At 34.7% G+C, this 19128-nt stretch overlaps 1 long non-coding RNA gene across 4 annotated transcripts in view; it reads left to right on the plus strand.

Annotated features, from left to right (window-relative positions):
• LOC106669208 overlaps positions 1-19128 on the plus strand; it is a 487453-nt gene that overhangs the window by 308262 nt on the left and 160063 nt on the right. For 2 of the 4 annotated variants that reach the window (XR_001340901.2, XR_002910357.1), the window contains exon 5: positions 5767-5811. The exons of the other annotated variants lie outside the window; for them this stretch is intronic. This is a non-coding gene — a long non-coding RNA (uncharacterized LOC106669208). The remainder of the gene's footprint in view (positions 1-5766; positions 5812-19128) is intronic. 4 annotated transcript variants of the gene reach the window in all.

A 19128-nucleotide genomic window follows, 5' to 3' on the forward strand; every position in this document is an offset into this window, starting at 1 on the left:
GTGTTCGAGAATCTTTTACGGATGGATGGCCCGAAAAACGCGTCTGAGAAAGCTCGATAGGCTCTACTACCAGGGTCTCAGAGCGATCTCGGGAACGTTCAGGACCAGCCCCTTGGCCAGTCTGTGTTGTGAGCTGGAGGTGTTGCTCCCGAACTACGGAGAGAGCAGTTCACCCTCAGTTACACGGCCGGGTATCTGGCCAAGCCGTGACATCCTCTAGCAAGGACGATTCTTGAGTGCCCGTACAGAGCCGTCTATGGCATGCTTCGCTCGCGGACGCGACCCCTCGGGATTCGCTTCGGCGAAGCCTTAGGAGGGCTGGACTGGCTCTGGGGACTGTGGTTCGGCTGGGCGACCGACCGACACCTCTCTGGACCCTTCATGCCGTACTCGTCCGCGACGACCTGGCGAGCTTGCCCAAGTCGTGTACACCGCCACATCTCTTTAAGACTAAATTCCTTGAACTTAGGAACAAATACGCCGGTTTTGGTCTAGTCTTTACAGACGGGTCCAAGACTGGCGAATAGGCCATACACGGTGACACACGGGCACCTGCTCTTGGGCCAAAGCCCGCGCTGGTGCCCCTTATGCAGAGAAAGGTTGCTGATTGTGTCTCATACTGGAAACATGCCATGCCTTGGCTCCCTACAGGGAGCGTGTACGCATGCCATCCAATCTGAAGATGGTACTCGCGCACTGCAGCGAGTTTCAGGGTCCCCTGTTCCGCTTTTTATGGGAAATTGGGTTTTTTTATTGTATATAGTATGTCTTATGTGTTGTGTGTCTATACGTTTTGTCTGAGTGCAGGTATTTATTAGCGTGAATGGCGAGGGGTGAGGGTGAAATATAACTTCATCATCGCCCCACGAACGTTGAGAGCGTAGTGTGTGTGTGTGTTCGGGGTCGATGGCGGAATATTTATAAAAGTACTCCATCGACCCCAATCTAGTTTAGTTTGAGTATGGGTCGGTGGAGGAATATCAAGTACTCCATCGACCAAACGGAATGAGTGTATTGTAAGGATGTATTTGTGATGTATTGATGAATGTGTGTGAATGTAGTGTTTGAAAGTGTTAAAAGAATATAGACTTAGCTGGGGGCTGAAATAACCTAGATGCCGGAAGCCCCAGTCAAAAAAGAAAAATTTGTTTCTCTGTTGTTTAGTTTCATTTAAAATTTCAGGAAAGAGTTTGNTATGTTTATTTTTCTAACGGGCACAACACATGGTACGATAGACCAGCAAACGTTATTACCCAATTATTGTTTAAGAGGCGAGGAATTATCAAGCTATCGACGTTTATAGCGAATTGACGGATTCTCTGAATGAGATAGTTACAGAAGGCAGGAGGATCAGAATGGATGAAAAGTTGGTGTGGAAATTTTAAAAGCAAAATGCAAAGCTGTGGATGATGAGGTTAGTGATGCTACAAGAAAATTTGAAAAATTGTCTCAAGACTTTTAATTGAAAGGAGATGCTATGAACTTCGAATGACTTGGAGGAACCCCCACAGTTCTACTCAGTATGTCGAAAGTCGACGCAGTACTTTCATAATACAGTGAGTTTAGGCTTGGCAAATTGTCGGTGAACGTATGGCTAGAAAACCGTTCTAAAAGTTTCAGTATCTCCATACTTTCTGTTTAGTCTGGCTCTTAAGCCATGAGGGGGATGACACGTCCTGTTGCTGTATAGATATATATTGTATCAGACCTGAGTGGATGTCAGTTGCGACTTGTAGTTGATGCCCAAAAGGGGGCAAGACTGGTTTTTAATGTAAATGAATTCTGGTTATATTTTTGTTCAATCAGTCAGTTGCTCCGACAAATGGATAGGATTTAGGTTATGAGTAATGTAAGCAGTATAAATGGTGTGCAGGGTGGGACAAAGAATACTACTTTGTGGGACGCCAGCTTGTATCACTCTGATTTCTGTTGTAAGATATTGGAGCGTGTTTCGGTAGGACTCGAGCTAGAAGACAGAATTTCCCAGTCATCCACATAGGTCGTAATGATGGTGGTGGTATTGTATCGGTCTGATATCAGTTCTTCGATTTTAGAGCTTGTTTGGATAGAATTCGAGCTAGAAGACAGATTTAAATTGTCATGCTCAAAGTGGTAAAGATGGTGTTGAGATGTGTTTGAAAATCAGCAGTATAACTGCCTAACTTGTATCCAGAATGGGACTAACAACCCTCCATTGTGGAAGGCCGAGCAAGTATCAGTTTGGCATCTGAGTATTCTTTGCCGCACGTCATCCTGAACCAGGGAAAAATAAGTTATGATAATGTAATAAAGAGTGGGCAGAAATAGTTTAAAAATGATGAAATGGTGTCAACTAACTCTTCTGAAACATTTCTGGATCGTTGAATGATAGAGAGGGTAGCCGAATTGGTGAGACGAATTATGTGGATTAAGGATGGGTATTAAACATTCTAAGTTTGTAAGATTTATGAATGTGAATGAATACTCCCATAAGAAGAATAAAACAATAATCCCCTTTTTGATAAATATCCAACCTATCTGCATTTCTAACGTATCTTCCTTAAATAAGAGTCAAATTTTGGCAAAGAGACTGAAAAAAGGGGAAAATTCTCGTTATAGTTTTGACAATTATATAGTTCAGAGTATTATTAATTTCGTGTCAATCTTCTGAATAGGTCAAGAAAAGCCCTTTCGTGCACGTCCATCACCTTAGCATATCCGAACTTGACCCACTTTAATGAAAACATTGTTTCATGTTTGACGAGGTGGAGTAGGACTTATATTTATTTTATTTGATCCTTCTTACGAAGGAAACATAATGTTAATGCAAAAGTCAAATAATGAATATCTAAATACCCTGGAAGGTTTTTATTCGATATGTCCAATTTTAGTAGTGTTCCTATTACTAGCACAAATCCCTCTTTATTATCTTTGTATTAATTTCGTAACAATTTTGTGCCAATTTTAATAATTTTAAACAAGTTTAAGTAAAACAAAGTCTATAAAGACATTTTACTACGTTTAATTTTCTGTTCTGATGCCTGAAACAAACTTTACAGAGCTGTCGAAGTGGCCCTGTGAGAATTCAGATGAAATTGTCGGCCAGGCGTTGCCTCTTGTTGCTGCAGTGCGGATTAGGTGAAATCTTTAATTCCTTGACTACAATACTACATAAATGTAGTTTCAGTTTTGCGGTGGGGGTTAGTGACAGAAACAATTTGGATATGATTCCAAGTCTATGGTTCTGTGGTGATCAGTTGATTCCGTTGCCAGGGAGTGCCTAACTCATGGTGTAATGCATTCTGATTGGGAAAAACAATAATATATTAGTATTTACTGAAATTTAGTATGTGGCTACAGAAATAATGTTCTTGTCTTCAGACATTTATGAAATTTAAGAGAGATGTTTTAAAACTGAGGTAAGTTTCTTAATTATCTTATTAAAATTCAGCTAGATCCACGATTTGATCCGCTACACTTGTAATCTTCATGAAGCATGCAGGAATATGCATGAAGAAAATTTAAAGTCATATTAATGTTTTTTGCGGTGAACCTGCCAAAAGATTAGATTAGGATAGGCCTTGAACCAGACATATGTATGGCTATTTTTATAGTTATGATGCCTAGGCAGTAAATGCTGCTCTAACCATTTGATCTATTGTAACTTCTGTCCTCTGGGACATCAACTCATCATTTCAACCTACATCTTTTCAAATTGCCCTCATTTTGCCATATATTTCAAATTTTCATCTTAACCACACTTTGCATAAAAATTGTAAATTAATTAACATAACGTTGGTTAAGTAGGACCAAGTAAAAAACATATGTATTAATATAATAATTACTATGCATATTTTCCCTTTGTGAAATAAATTTCTAGATCCAGCTATAAAAAATGTCCACCCTAACTTCTAATCCTACACTAATCCCATGTACTCCTCCGTAATGTAACCTCATGCAACCTCCCGTTCTCTTCCCAATAATCGACGTTTAAAAAGACAGTCGCCCCGTGAGTTGCTCTCAGAGAGTGCGGGGGATTAAAACGAATAAATAATTTACCATTGCTGTCACTGGATAGCTTACTCATTATTTTCTTGTTTAGTTATCTCCGTGTGATATGTTTATCTGTATCTTATTACGCCTCGTGCAGTTTGTTCAATACAAAGTTTAGATGTTAGTGAATTAATTTCAAGGTTTTGATGCAGTTTATCTTAATTTTCTATTTAAAAAAATATATGCAAATCATTTTTATGAATTATACCTTCCTTAAGTAATGTTTTACTCGCATAATAAAATATTAATTTTTTAATTTACAAAATAACTGCCGCATTATAATTGGCTTGAATTACACGAAATCAGCCATTTTCTTCAATAGTGTTAAGCATGATAAACAATTAATTTAATGATATAACATTTTATGATATTATTTTGGTTCAGGATACATTCGAAAATAGCAGAAAAAAATGTAAAAATCCCATAAACTTACAATCACGTTTGGTTTGTTTTAAGGAACATAAATTGAACTTTTTCTGTAAGGGACATTTATTTACGGAAATATCTTCAGAACTACACAACTTAGCACGCTATGAAGTGGATTAAAAAAATGAATTGGTTACATGGGAACTCCATTCCACGAACGCCTTTGCATAAAACTGCCTATTTCATTCCTTGGGAATCCCATATTTGATATAAATGTTTCTTTTTATTCGGAGGGTGGCTCCTTTAGGCGACTGAATCTAATAAAAGTTAGGGAAAGTAAAAAATATAATCCTGGCATTTGATAACGAAAAGTCCTCCGCATCAGTGATCCTTGATACAGGGAATAAGCTTAGACTTTTGAGAGTTTTCGGAGAGAAAAGCCCAGATTCTCCTTCGAATACCCCGTCCTCCTTATTTTCTTTTCCTGGATTTCACGGAGGTTTGAATAATGTGTATTATGGAAAAAAATTCACTGTATTAAAACACCAGCGATGGCCTGGGAAGTGAAAAAAAGTTTCGAACTTTTCGTGGGCGGTCGGGAATAAAGGATAGAGCTCAACATGTACAGGCAATTATTGGCTTCTTTAGGAATAAATGAAACACATATAATTACGATTCACTTTGAAATAATTTCAGGGAATATTAAACTTTTCCCGGTGTGAATTCATATATCTTCTAACCGTTCGGCTCCCACCTGTGAACACTAGGAGTGTGTTTATTGGGCAAGTTCAGTCCTGTGAGACATATAGAGGTATTAAATTCGAAATAATTGTTATTATTTACCCGAGTTTAAGGCGTTATCGTTATGCTTGCCGGTTAATAGGTAACATACTTTACATCGCAAAACGTACTCACACCACAACTAAAGCATTTAAATTGTGTACCATTTAAGCACCAGATGGTATTATATTAACCAGTTCTTGCGAAAAACCTGTCTTACTTTTAAATAGCTGCCAACGCGGTAACATTGCATTCAAAGTTTCAATTCTGTCAAAACGAATTTATTCGATCTTTTTCACACCTCCCACAATGCACACGCATCTCAAGGGAAAAAGCAATTTGATACAAGTACATGTTACAATCCGACCTGGTAGAGCAAATGACTATAAATAAAAAGTTTAAAAACTTTACAGAAACAGAACAATTTATATGTTTTATTCATAATCTTCAAAAAGATTAATTTATATTAATTTATTTATTAAATAAGTTCTTACTATTATTGTACATACAAGGTAAGAAATACAAAAATAATTTTATCCACGTAAAAGCTCTATGTACGGACTTCTAATTTTTAAACTTTATTTTCAGGTAATTGTTACTGGCTTAAAGCTATCTTCGAAACCGAAATACTACGTAAGTCTTTAAGTTTTTAAATAATTGAGTTGTAGCCAGTACATAATCACATTACAATTATGACTATTGTGTATATATTATTTTTTATACTTTCACAACATTGATAATATAACCAGTATTGCATCGGTAAGTTTTAAGGGTGGAAAAGTAAAGAGAAGGTTTGGTCAGTACATTATTCAGGTCGTGGATAATGAGGTTACTGATGCAGTTATGTATACATACAAATGGTCGCTGGATTTTGATTGGAAGAAGCTTTGAATAACGAATGGCTTCGATAGAATCAAACGATTCCACTCTGTATATCCAATTCGTCGCTGTTCATTTATAGAGTTCCTTTGGTTTTGAAAAATTAGCGTAGAAAATGTTTTACAAGTCTTGGTCGTCCTAGTCTTCTGTTAAATCTGCTCTTAAGTCTTGAGTGGGGATTCTATGTTAGGTTGTTGTATAGATATAGTTCTTAATAGGTCTGATAGTTGTTCTTCGATGTTGGAGGTTGCTTGTATAGGATTCAGTTTAGAAGACAGAATTGCGATGACATTTGTGTAGAAGGTAATGACGAAGTTGGGATGAACAAGAAGGCCAGCAGTATAAATGGTATACAGGATGGTACCAACTGTGATTCCTTGTGGGACGGCTCTTGTGTGAATCATTTTTACTGTGCAAATTTTTCTTCATTTAATCTTCCGCCTTTGGCATCAGTCTTTGGTTAGCTAATAATAAGGATGTTAGAGGTTGCTTGAATTGGATTCAGATTAGAAGACAAATTTACAGTACCGAATGAATTGGTTGATGGTATGGGGTAATAGGAAAGTAAACAATATAAATGTTATACAATATGGGACTAGGAATGCTCCCTTGTGAGACGCCCGCTTCTATGGGCCTAATTGAATTGGACTATTGGACTACTACTCCTTGGCAGAATATCCTCTTACACAGCAGTCAGATAAATAGGAGTCCAAGATAACGTAATGTTGACTTGGTAGCAAGCGTTTGCATTTATGGAATATGGCCGGTATCAAAAGCCACATCAGGAACGTAACCAAGCAATCTCTTTGTATAGATCAGAGTAAATAGTGTCAATAACTTTAAAACCTTGCTGCACTCCTAGAAGGAACGTCGTTTATAATAAATCGATAAGATAGTAAAAGGAATACATAGGGTAGAATTGTATATTTTAGTTTAAAAAATGGCCTTCTGAGGAAGATTTGATTTATATTGCAGATATGTAATTAAGTCATATACGGGATTTTCTACTTGGGTGTTTGTGATTGCAGTATATTTGAATATTAAAAATCTAAAAAATCCAATCAATTTAAAGGTAAACATTCTTTGTGTGTAGTGGGTTGCCTAATTGCCCTACAAATTATATGCTTGCATAAAATCACTATTCCAACTTGAACTATCAAACCCATTCATTATTTGTGAACGATTCTCTCATATGTTAGTGTTAAAGCAATTATTGTACTTTAACGACTCTAAAGATGAAAAAGGCGTATTGTGTTGTCTGTGAAATATGTGTGGCCAGGTTGTTCTCTCAACAAACATAAAGCGCTGCTTTCGAATTCCATTATGGAGGCCGTAAAAATTAATGACGAAGGTAAATAAGTCGACAAGAACTTTAAAGGGACTCCGAAATATACCCGTAGACAATGAAATGATAATTTTCAAACCATTACTTCGCTTATATATGGATTAGTGTATTAAAACGTAACGATGGGAAAATAATCCTCATGGTTTTCAAATCGGGTTTATGGTCGCTAAATTTATCTTTCTCTTGCGACGACTTAAGAACATTATCAGATTATTATAAATATTATAGTCATTTTTCTCAAGAGGATGGCTCGTAAGTTAGGATTTAACGACTGAAAGCGCTACGAGATCAATTCATGTGGCTAAGCGTTTGCTGTTCATAAAGGAAACGGTGAACATCAAAGGAGAGGAATTTTCATTTGCCGAGTATCCGTCGGTCACATAACTGGGAAAGGAAATGAGGAATTGTACAGTATAAAGCTTTTTATATTATATAGAGGTGAAATTCACTTATAAATGCAAATCATTCTGTTGTCAAATGATCATCCGGCTTCCAACGCTTTTTCTTCCCATTCTAGAAGTGAACCTGTGAAATCGTGATTTACGCAGATCGTTTCTTTAACATATTGTAAAAAAACCAACGTCAATAATCATAAATATATGTAAATATTTTGTGAAATTAATCCGGGTAATCCACAAGTTAATTACAGTTTGTAATTAAATTGAGATGATCTACATCAGTGTTTCCCATCGTTTTTTGTGCCATGTCCCTCTTAGAATTTTTCAAATCTCTTTTGCCCAACTCCTCAACCCCAACGTGCATAATCTATAATATTAAAATGCTCATTGGATAAAGTTAAAAATTATTGGGAAAATCACTATAGAATAATTGATAAAACACAGGAACCAATGTTTTTAAACCCCACAACCATGTTCCGCGTCTAGGACGTTGGAACGAAATATTTAATAAATTATTTGAACTGGAAATGATCTTGTGATGTTCTTCAATTTCTAAAATAAGTTATTCTCCTTTACCGCACCAATATGTAGACACTGCGATCAAACGTGATTTTTTTAAATAGTAGTCGTTGGTGGTCGGTAAAGAGTTTGTTTCGAACACGCCACCTGATATTCATGTCCGAAGTATTTTTAATAAGGAAATCTGGTAGGTTCAAATTATACTTCGTCGCAAAATAATTGACTTTTCTCTCTATAACGGGTTCATTGTTGAAAAATATTTGACGGACATTAATTGATACCCACCTAAAGTAAAAAATAGTAAATTTCAGTAAAAAATTCGAAAATCTGATTAACCTTATTTTCTTATAAAGAGTAAAAACTCCATATGAATGAAATATCGGATAAAATGCTTTCCTCATGTAAAGTATTATCTTAAAAAGTAATATTTTCGATGCTCGGAATGTATTTCATTGTGTTTATTTTCCTTCACCTGATAAATCAGTTATATTAGTCCGCAATAGCAAATTGCTAATTAATATTATATCATGTGAAATATTGCGATGTTTTGTTCAGTCGGAAAATCATCACTTGCATTGTTCTCGATTATCAAGTTGTGTGCGATTACATAGGCTTGCTTCTTAAATTATGAGGCTCAGGCTCATAAATTTTATTCAACATTAAAATTATGATATAAAAAGATAGGGATTATAAATTGCAAAGTATTGTTTGTATATAAAAATCAAAACGCCACATCTTATTTTCAATTCATTGCTTTACAGATTTGGCGTATACTGTCGAGATGTTAATATGCAAAAGTCAGTATTGGTAACAAATTATATACACCTATAATATTCCATTTATGGTGTTATGTAATAGTTATTGAAATTTTAGTATTAAATTTTTTCCTTTCATAAAATCGCGAATAGCTCGTATCTATCTGCATATTAATATTAATCCTAAATTTACCCAATGATTATTTGAAGATCGTGAGATGAGGTCTGGTGTGACGTAGGTTTCAGAAAAACATTTTCTTTATCGTGCCAACGTTTCAATATTGAGATGATCTCAATAAAGATCGAAACGTTGACACGATAAAAACATGTTTTTCTAAATCCTACGTCACACCAGACCGGATCGCACGATCTTCAAATAATCATTAACTAACGGCCACTAAACCCCATACATTTACCCAATGATTAAACAAACATTCGTTCGTCATTGACAATTTAATATAAATATCGTTTATTTGTCAGTTTAATGAAATATACTGAAAATGAAAAATCGATATTTTACAAAGATTTTATCGAACAAAAATTTAAATTAATGGAGTGATGATGATACCTGATGGCGTAGTCCCTACTTTGGGAAACACTGACTCATCCACATGTATATTGTCAAATTTTAACAAATTACTAAATTATGTTTTAGTTAATTCTGGTTTGCACAAAAAAAGTATTTTCAAATAAATATAATAATACAGCTATAAAATGTATTTGTTGCATAGAGAGCAGAAAACTACATTGTTTGGTACCTATTTATTTATTTAACTACTAATTTTTGTACCGGGTACAACTTACGGGAATTGGTCTTACATAGTTTTTTGACTTTACATATCAACATATTTCTGAATATAGCAAGAATCAAAATTAAATAAATAATAATGGCACTGATAGTTAGTTATATCTAAAACAAACATTTTAAATAACTAAAAATGCTTATAAATAAATAAATGAAACAACAATAAATTAGAGTTGATGATGGGTGTTGGTCTACGCGTTGGTGAACTTATGCTGAACTGGCATAGGGTCACTTATTGGGTCCGTCTTCAATCGCGGGTTTGTTGAATTAACCCAAACGCGTTATACAAACCCTCGAGTAAAGACGGACCAAATAAGAGAACCTATGCCGCTTTAGAAAAATAAACTAAGCATTTATATTAATATAGTCAATTAAGCCATTAAACATAAATGGATTGATAAATAAACTAAGCTTTGAATTGATAGCCCACTAAAATATAATATCAAAAGCCTGTGTAGCTAAAAAGTAAACAACAATACATTTGCTAAAAACAAAAACAAAAAATCAAGAGGAAAGAATATATACTAGGGTGAATAAGTTATTTGCCCATCAATCTATTGTCATTCTTTAATTGTGAGGGATTATTTAAATTAAAAAAAACGCAATCCAACATCCGGATAGTGTCATCTAATTGACAACCAATCTCTTAGGACTTAGCCGTCTCATGTCGCAGGGACAGAACCTTATTCCACAATGTTCCAATCTCACAAGTCTAATAGATTTAAAATTAATTTCAACTTTTATGTAGTGGTTGAAAAGGCTTTAAAAAAATTTCAATTGGACTTTGGAGATCTCCTCGGGATGTTTGAATTGCCCAGATTTCATAGGATAATAAAGATCCAAAGCCATACAACAATTTCAAAATGCGGAATTTTGCACTATAGAGTTAGACCCACCCTAAACGAGAATTTCCTTAACTTTTCCTAGGACTTGATTACCTCTTTTAATAAAATAATTAGTTGCTTCATTAAAATGGCCATTGAAATTGAATGATACTTCTAGGTAAACATAATTATTCAAATATACAATTTTCCCGGGATTTACAGTTTATATATAAAGCTAATTTAAAAACAGTTCTGCTGAATGACCTTTATTCTATACATTCAAGTAAAAAGTAACAATTCATGTATATTTGTTGTAAATAAAAACTATTTTCACGGATTTAGGTTTTCCGTTATCTTAAATGAATTTGAAGAGTTAAAGTACCAACAGAAGGAGGGGCGAGAAAAATGTCAATAGTGACAGTGGAAGTGGTCGCATTAGGCGTCCATTTGATAGGTAAACAAATTACTCAATAAATAAAAAGGGGGGACGTGAAAAGGAAGAAAAAGCATAATGTGATCAGTTCGACCGGGGCGGTTTGGGATACAGGTTGCCTGGCCCCTTTTAACAAACGGACAATAATTAAACCTTTGATTACGTTCATAAGATCAATATTTGTAGGGTGAGGGTTATGTTAGAATGATGAGAACAAAAGAATGAACTATAAATCATGGTAAGTTAATGGTCGGAGGTGGGGGAGCAGCCGCACAACAAATGAATTGATATCGCTCCGACTACCGCCAAAGACTATGGAAGGGGTTGGCCGGTCGGGTACCATTAAGGGATGTTAACACAAAAAAGAAACATGTAGGGGGTTAAAAAGATTATTCCCGAAAACTATTGACCCTACTAGGTTAGAAATTTATTTATTCTGGTTAACAGACAAATTGTCCAAGTAGAAGATGAAGTATGGGTGTGGCTTTCGCATCATTGCACTCCATCTTTATCACGCTCTCTTTTTCTCTCTTATCCTCTGTCCTTCAGTCACTCTGTCTCTTTCTTTATCATTTATTTCTATTTAGTATTCTGTTCATCTGCCTTTGTCCCTTGTCTAACTGCGTATCTCTCTCGCTCACTTCCTTTCTCTCTTACTATCTCTCTCTCCCTCTCCCTCTTTCTCTCTGTTTTTTGTTGTCTGTTTTTGGATTTGAAGTTTTTAAATGATAATGCTTGCAGGGCCACTTGGCTACTATAAGTCTTATGCGTACTTTTGGAATTAGATATTAGGATATTATGGTGAGGATGCTAGAAAGTAAATGTTCCCGAAGCACTCTTGTCTTGTTTTACTTTTTCTAGTTCTTTAAGTAAATTGAGTTTACTCTAATCAATTTTTTAGAAGGAGAAGGTCAGTTACTATCATTACTACACTTCATTTCCCTAGGAAGAAAAGGTAGGTGATATCTCCGTTGAGCTATTGATTCACAGAAGAAAATAATATGAGGAGGCACACTCTTCATTCCACAACTTCAAATATGGATATCTTTGAAAGTATAGACATAGTGGTAGTGTTTTCTCAGATGCCAGTGAACAATATGGAGCCAGTACATACATACTTATAAAGAAGGTTCATTTAAACGGAAATACAAATTTAACCACCTTCCTTATACCATGACTTACGATGACCAATATTGTGCATGTTATTAAAATTAATAAGTTATTTGCACGTACTCTAAATTTGTCCCGTTTCATCGGTACAACCATTAATAAACTGAATCGTTTTAACAATGCACAAAAAGTTGCAAATGGTTCAATGTTAAATATAAGAGACTCGATGTTGATTTATTTGGAGATGACAGTGTATGCATAGAGACATTATCGGCCAAGTCATCCGTATTATAGAGGGCTTTTATTGAGAGAAGATTCTTTTTTCGGTTTCCGTTATAAGTCGCGTACACCGCAGACAAATAAAGTACTTCCCAGTGTTTTCTGAAACGAATGAAATACTCGGAGTGAAAGTAAACTCTTGAATCTGAAATATCAAGCTTTAGGTCTGGGGGAATATGGTAATGATAATGCTACCCTATAACAAACGTGAAGGTTAACATTTGTGGCAGAGGATTGCCCCCAACAATACCTTCAAACATTTTTGACATGAACGAAGGAATGAATTTTTGTTGAAGTTCCTGCATTAAAGGAAAACCCTCAGTTATTGAAAATAAAGAATTTTTTCCAGCAATTTTTCAGTTTTACCATAATTATAGATTTTTCAGTCAGATTTGCTTTTTTCCGGTCAAATTAACATTTTTAAATTTGATATCAAACCTTTTTCAAACCAATTTAACTATTTTTAATGTCAAATTAACCATTTTTAATTTCGAAAGAAACTTTTTTAAAATTTCACAATAACTCTGTTTAACGTCAAAATAACATTTTTTAACTTTAAATTATTTTGTTTTAAATTTCAAGTTAATCCTTTTTAGATTAAAAAATAGGAGATGGTGTGAAATATAAGCTTGTAAAGTAAAATTCTTGTATATTTGAAAAACATTTAATGAAAAAATATATTTCTTGTAAGACAAATTTATATTTGATTTTAAAAACCATATAAATATTAATTACACATAAAATCAAACACATAAAAAAAGAAATCTAATAATACAGGATTTTTTTAGTTAAAAAGTAAGTAAATTTGGTTTTGAAGAGGCCAGTTATTTATTTTGTCCTAGGTTTTTGATATTAAAATAAATAATTAGACAGTAAAAAGTGTTAAGTTGAAGTTAAATAACGGATAATTTGAATTTAACATTGGTTAATTTTAAGGTAAAAAAAAGGTATAATTTGAAATTAACAATTATGCGAAATACGGTAATTAGAAATTAAAATTGGGTAATTTGTCGGGCAAAAGGGTTCATTTGACGTATTTTAAAAAAATTAATTAATGATATACAGGAAGGCTTAACGTCCAACTATGTTGGGTGTCTTGGAAGAGGAGCTATGCCGGTATTCGAACCCGCGCTGCATTCCGCTGGTATATACATGTATTAAATTGTGTGCTCAAAATTGGAACATTTTAAAAATTGTTTGTAGCACTACTAAAGAATTTCACGTCGATAGCATAACATGAAGATTCCCCTTGATTTACCAGTTTTATTCAAAATTATTACAAATGTTATCGACTGTTTCTCCCCTCTAGAATTTTTCGATTTTTTGATCCTCCTATAATAAATACATCACATAAAACTTTTTTAAATTGAATACCATTCCACTAAACATGTAGAACACTTGCCGAAATAATGAACATGGCCAATAAATTTTTTCAACTGAATGTTTTCTCATCATGTGATTTCGTTCAACAACTTCACTTGTAAAATTATTGACTATTTTTTTAAATGCGTTTTTATTTATACAATTACTTTAGTATTAGAAAGATACATTATTATTTACAAAAATGAAAAAATATACGGCATTTCAAATAAATTAAAGGTTTATTTTCTGTATTATTAAATTGTTATATTTTTCCTTTTTATACATTTTGCAACTAATATTTGCAAATTAACTTCTTTCTCTAATGTTTTTATTTCATTTTTTTTTACTTGGGTATTTTTTCAAAACACCCATACATATATAAATTGAGATTTGACTGGAACGAAGGCGCAGGGAACACATGCGCATGTCTCTGACTGCCAGCCAGTACCTAGCAAAATGCTCAACTGTTTTGAAGGTCCAAAACCAGTCATAAACAGGTTTTAAAACGTGATGGAACGGGTAACTCTCAGAGACAGTTTGAGTTTGGTGCTGGAACGTACTGGAATGCCAAAATTCAACTGCGCATGCTACCGCCAGTTTCCTAACGGTTTGGACGCATATTGGAACAAACATATAGAATATTTTGCCGTTAATTACTCCTGCCATATGCCAACAATTTTTCTTTGCACTTCTCGATCGAACATTTTATTAAATAAATAAGAGATTTAATCTAATCAGTATATGGGAAGACTTTTTTTACGAATTTTCACTTTCTGTTTATAAATTAAGCAATTGTCCGTATTAAAATGCCTGCTAAGAATGGAAATAGCCTTTTCAACGTTGCTTAAAGGACAAAATAAGGCAAAGATATATTTGTGTAATAAAATAGATTTATTTGCTTTGATGTTTAGCAAAGTGAACCTATCGTTAAAAGAAAAGTTTCTTGCGCGATACGGTTCCGAACACTTTTCAATTGCCAATTTCCGCGGAACTAGAGAAGAAATACGCGGAAAACTCTTTTTTTACAATGAATTAAACAATTTCATCTACAGCGCTTGCTGAAGAAGAATGTCTCATGGAGCAAGGTTTGGTGACAGGTGGGTTTTGCTATTCAGGTCATAAAGCTTTGTTACATTTGTATGTTGTTCTGATCATTAGTTGCTTAATACCATGGAGTAAAACTGATCCCTTCAAAAGGAAGATCGAAGACGGCCAAACTCCGAAGAGTTTAATGAGTCGTTGTCATCCTAGTATGTTGGAGGGAGTCGTGCGTCGTGGAGTAGCAATACAGTCAGCGCGATGATAAACGACACGAAATATAACTAAACTTTATGGAAGACAGCCTGGATGTGGCTGATTTAAATAAATGCCTTTATACCCTACCGTTTGGTTTATGTTAAACGACGACACTGATTAATCGAATGTATTTCAATCGGTGTTTATCTCCATACCGCACGAACCGGCTCGAAGATGAATCGACCGCCGGAAGGATACTGACTTTTCCCTTTTTCTCCTGTGAAATATATTCATTTATTTGCAAAGCGTTTTCAACCCTTCACTTGCTAGACTCGTTTTTTCCCTAAAAAATTATGAAAATTTGGCCCACTGTTTGTCCTCGCTGTCGAGAAAAGAAAGGTACAGCTGATAAAAACAAATAAATATTTATACTTCGTTAATACTTTAATGGTAAGTAAAGACATATATTTTATATATTTGTGATGATAGCAACTAAAGGAGTGGTTAGAGTGTCGGATTCTCGGCTCGTTAACACGGCAGTCGTGGGTTCGATTTCCACCGTCCCCAATGACATTTGTCACCCGTTTCCCTCCCGTAAATAATATGATACACTGCAATATGGAATCTGATGAATACAGAACGTAGAACAAGGGGGAAACTAACTTGTGTAAATAAAGCCGAAAGGTTACCTCGAATGACCTGAATCGTAGAAGATTCTCACTTCATTAAGAAGAGCCCATTAAGGGTTGACACACCGACAGTTACTTTTAGGCCAAACGTATGTGTCCGATATGTTGAGAAACTTTGTATTTCGTATTCACTGGAGGCCGTTTTACTCCGATAGTTAGTTCCTTTGGGGCGAGTAATGATGGAATTGACCGTTTCGTTCAACAGTTGATCGTACCGGATTCCCCTCCAATTCCACTACTTGCACGACCTCCATTAGGTGAGCTCCGACCCTAAAAGTGGTTAATGAGAGCAATTCACCTTCCCAGGTGATTGCTGTTCAATTGAGTAAGAAATGAGCCTCATTTTACTTCATGTCTACAACAAACTAAACGTTTACTATCATTTCACCAGCAAATAGAATCGGAAGTTCCAAATTTCTTTAGCTAATGTACTGAGTGATATGTAGAAGCATCATCTAAAATATCCACATTTCTATAAACAGAGAACTAAAAGTAGCATCTGTGCAGGAACTTATTAACAAAGATCCTGCTTCAAAATTCCATTGTTTTTTACAAGTTAAGGCATACCGTCTAGAGACACTAAAGTTTTCTTGGGATTTTCATTGTCCATTATTTTAACATTGTGTGTATCAAATTTATGGCAAAGAACCAGCACGTACAAAATCAGTATTAATGGTTGCAGTGTCGTTTTATTATGTTTTTCATAAATTGTATTGTTATTCCAATGTAAATTTTACTACAAGAACCCACTACCTTACACATTATGTTACATAACATTGTCAATCCTATGTTTTAAGGAAGGTATTTTATTAACTGCGCGGTCCATAAAATAATACAATTTTTGGCTTTGTATTGATTTTTTAGATGATTTTTAGCAAACGTTCTGTAAGACCTGGTATATAAAAAATGACTTTAGTAATTACCGTTAGTATCCAGTTCCTCCTTTTCAATTTTTAGTCGTTTTGTTTGTTATTGTTTTCCTAACAATATTATTTCTTATATTTATTGGGTAATTGTTGACTAGTAGTAATTTGATAGGTTTATTTTAGTTTGAAGTAATTTTATGCAGGGCTACTTTGATATGTATACATCTTTCAATATAAACAATCTATTTTAATAAAAAATAAAGTTAAAATTATTTCATATATTTTATATTAAGAATCAACGGATTTTAGAGAGAAGTCTTCGTTCTAATTAACGTAACGTTCTAATTAATGAAAATGGGTATGTTTGCGTTCAAAGGTGGGGTAACTAAAGAATGGAATGGTGTAGTTTCGATTCCTTTTACGGCAAAATATAGAATAAATGCGTATTCTTTTATGTTTACATTTATTTTATTTGGCTTCACCCCAAAGAACGAACATATGTCACATGCATTCCGACCAGACCATTACTTAGAGAACAGTTTTCTCAGGACAACTGTAAGCCGCCGTATAATAATTTTTCGTTTTCAACATCAAAGGTCCAGAAGGCGGAGAAAAATTCGGCTTTTTGATCAGTGCAGTTTCCTCCCTGCTCCACCATAATCAGTATACCATTCCCTATAAACCTATTCAAACTTCTGTGCTCCGCTACGCTCTGATAAGCAACATTACATTCAAGTCCAAAAGTAGTGTAAAAACGTTTTAAAATACAAAGGAAAATCCTTTTCCTTTCAACTAATAGGTTAATAATAATAACCTGGTGGACCAAAGCTCAACAAAATCAAGCTACCGAAACAATATGGCAGGATACGAACTCTATGTATCACATGGGCAATGAAAACAATCCCTTCAATTTCACTAGAAACTCTGCTAATCCTACCTTCACTGGAAATGTTTACAAAAGAAGAAGGAAGGAAAAACTCATTTAGGATCCAGAAAAAATCAAACTGGATGGGAACTAAACACTTCGAGCACACAACAATAAAATCAAACACCTATTCTTAAAAATAGGGACTGATTATATGATCCCGGAAACATCTTTACAATATCTTTTAAAGTCTCAACCGATTACAAAGGGCATAAAGAAAAAAAGACTGTATTCGAAACCGACATACTTACAAATGGACTTTTTTTCAAAAAACACCGGCACCCTGAGGGTTTATACGACCTCTGCTGTTGCGAACACTCGTTAAAAAAAATAATAAAGTGAACATCATATACATTGATATGGTGGTATACAGAAGGCTCCAAAACACATAAAGGACAGGCATTTTTTTGTACAAGCCCAAAACATGAGCAATCAAATTCATTAGGAAGTATCTGAAATACATGCCATCAATGCTTGAGCCTTGGAAAATCCTAAAAGGAGTTACACTGACAAAAATTCATTTTAAAATTGGTTATCTAAGCAGGTATTTTCATGTAAAAATTCACATCAAAACTTGGTGAATGCATAGAATCTTCCATCACAGAATGGACACAAAAAAAATAAAAATACAAAAATACAAAAAGAGCAGTGGATAAAATGCTCAAAGTAAGCATATGTTAAAACATACCTCACAAACATGGACAAACTCACTGCTACAGTCAGAGAGGTCTGTATTCAGAAAAGTGATAGAGCTATATACTGGTGAATCTAGCATCTGAGAAAGTAGGGTATGCAATGAGGAGGAAAACTAGCCACCCATATCATTTTCCAATGGGAAGCAACCCTCAATGGAGACAATCTGGGCTACAAAGAAAACATAGGGAAAGGATTTGTAGAAATGACGTCTATGACCTAGCATGTACTTCTTAAGAGAAGAATTAAGTTGATTGTCCTGAGCTAATGAACTAGGTAAATACAGTATGCCAGGAGGCTGCAGGGCCTGGAGAACAAAAACACCCACATCTCAGTATCCATCATCATCACTATCTAGTTATCGGTCCTTTCACCTTCTTCATTGCCTGGTCACAATTGGAGATATGGTTGGTACATCGATTGTATATTCTTGGTCTATAATTGGTCTCGTAGATCGTCCTCTTCCATTTATTATTTATTTATTCAGGCGGCTGAAATACATGCTATCAATACTTGTGCCTAGGAAACTATTAAAAGAAGTTACACTGACAAAAAAAATCTTATTAAATTCGGATATACAATGAGCTAATAATGCATTAGCATGTATAAAATCTCACCGAAACTAGTCAGTGAATGCATCCATAATTTCCAAAACCGGGGGAAAATCAGTAACCTGATGATGGGTAGCAGGACCCAAGGGGATTTTCGGTAACGAAAAAGCAGACACCCTAGTCAGAGTAGAATGTGAAAGACCATGCATAGGCTCTGAAGCTATTCTCTGGATGAAAAACCACTAAGAATCCTCCAGGGCAGAATGGATACAAAAAAGAAA

The sequence above is a fragment of the Cimex lectularius genome, unplaced genomic scaffold (assembly GCF_000648675.2).
Source record: "Cimex lectularius strain Harlan isolate CLEC.00 unplaced genomic scaffold, Clec_2.1 scaffold213, whole genome shotgun sequence".
In the NCBI taxonomy this organism is placed as follows: Eukaryota; Metazoa; Arthropoda; class Insecta; order Hemiptera; family Cimicidae; genus Cimex; species Cimex lectularius.